This window comes from Penaeus chinensis, chromosome 37, assembly GCF_019202785.1.
Source record: "Penaeus chinensis breed Huanghai No. 1 chromosome 37, ASM1920278v2, whole genome shotgun sequence".
Classification (NCBI taxonomy): domain Eukaryota; kingdom Metazoa; phylum Arthropoda; class Malacostraca; order Decapoda; family Penaeidae; genus Penaeus; species Penaeus chinensis.
The window spans coordinates 15,321,858-15,324,357 of record NC_061855.1 but is presented as its reverse complement, the minus strand read 5'-3'; positions in this window follow the sequence as shown (position 1 = coordinate 15,324,357).

Below are 2,500 nucleotides of genomic sequence, written 5' to 3'. Positions count from 1 at the left end.
TTGATTAAGGTAAAGGTTTAGTTTGATTCCATTTGTAACAATGGATACTGTTTCGTTTTTGCTTTTAAGTTATCCCCCGTGTGCAAGGAATGGCCGGGGTTACCATCCACTGGCGGCGAGGGATTCGAACGCAGGTCAGCAAGATTGCTAGACGAGATCGCTATCGCTTCGCCACAGAGTACACGGAGGGGGGGGGGGGGGGGGGGGATTTTGTTTTATATTAGTTTGTGCAAAGGGTAACAAGGCTTATTTTTGTGAAGGTACACCCATGGGAAGAAAATTTCGTCACCGCCTCTTCGTCAGGAACACACATCCCGAGGAAGTGATAATTTCATACTAGATATTATATCTTGTTTACGCTTTTTAACCGTGAACGTTTCATTCGTTCTTTCCGGTCTGGATTAGCTGAGGCTTTTTTGAAAAACAAATTGTTTTCCTTACTTTAGATATTATCAGCTGTTGAGCGGATATATGGAGTGTGTACATTGCTTTCTGTAGGATGTGTGTAATTTTTCTTTATTTCTCTGCATATACGTTCATATATATATGTATACTCACACATATACATACATACATATGTACTTATTTACATGCATACACATAATCATACTTACATGCATACACATAAACATACATACATACATACATACATACATACATACAAATATATATGAATATATATATATATATATATATATATATATATAGATAAACAGATAGACACACACGCACACATACTCTCTCTCTCTCTCTCTCTCTCTCTCACACACACACACACACACACACACACACACACACACACACACATATATATACACACAAATATACACACATACTCTGTATGTGTATCTGTGTGTGTGTGTGACTTGGGCGTGTATGTATCTTTGAAACGAAAAGGAAATCTCGTGTTATCATCCTTCTGAACATCTGGCACTAAATCCTGTCTTACAGTAACGTGCCAGATAAGATAGTGCCTCTGTTTGTTAGCGAAACGTATTAAGCATTATCATTAACCCTTTCCTTACGTAAAGTATACATACATATCCTTTTACATTAATTTACATGTATAGTTCTTTGTACACACACACACACACACACACACACACACACACACACACACACACAACCACACATATATACATATATATGTATATATATAAATTTGTATGAATATATATATTTTTGTATATATGCACATATATACATGATATATATACACATTCATATATATATATATATATATATATATATATATACATGATATAGATACATACATACATATGTATGTATACACATATATAAATGTGTGTGCTTATATATATATATTTTTTTTGTTTTCTTACTTTCTTATATTCATATACATATGTGTATGTATATACATGTATATATATATATATATATATATATATATATATATATATATACATACACACACACATATATGTATATATAACCCTATAGATATATAGATACATATATAGATATAGATAGATAGATGCATAGATAGATAAACACACACATGTATATGTATCTAAGTATATACATACATAAATAACAACCCTCCCTGACCAGGACTCGAGCCCAGGTCACTCCTGGTATGAAACCAGAGGGTTGTTATTTATCGATATCAATGCGACATTGCATTATTCCATCTTTCATACTTATATACATATATACACATTTACTTACATACATATATATATATACATACATACATGCATATATACACATACACATATACATTCGTACTTGTCCTTGCGCGCAAACAAAAATACGCCTGCATACAAGCACGCCAAAGGAATCAGACACATTTAAATTTCTGATTCTCTTTTATTAATCATTTTTGTTTATCTCCTTTCTTAGATTTATTTTGAAAATATTATAAATTTGTGCTTCAGTACTTTTTTGTTATTATTTCTATTTCACAGCTTTCAGTTTTTCATAATTTCATCTTTCGATTTGACGTATTACTTAGCTGCGATACTGAAGTTTTGCTTGGCCATGCATCCTTTTCTTTTACATTTACACACTGCGTTCCGTGTTATGTTATTTCTAGAGTAATGTTTTTAGCATTTACATCCTAGAAATATGAGATGTAGGATAGATTGTGCTCATACGTTTGGACATATCACATTATCCTGATCGAGAAACTGTTTGACATACATAAAAAGGAAAAAAAACAAATCTAAATTTGAATTTAGGTAGAAGGTAAAGATTATATAGCTTATTTTTTTTCATTTTTACATTATATATTTTTTAAGATTAAAACCAATATAAGTATATTTCTTACCTTTTTTTCAATAAGAAACAGTTTCTATCAAGCTGACTTTTCTTTCTTTTTTCTCTCTCTTCTTCTTAAAATCAGACCAGTCAATCATCCCTGTTTTTAGCTCTCCCTCTTCCTCCTCTCGTTTATCAACCCTCTTCCTCTTCCCCTCTTCTTCATGACTGAACCAGTAAGGGGAAAGGGTTTTGCTATCAATCACAAGATAGCCCGCTG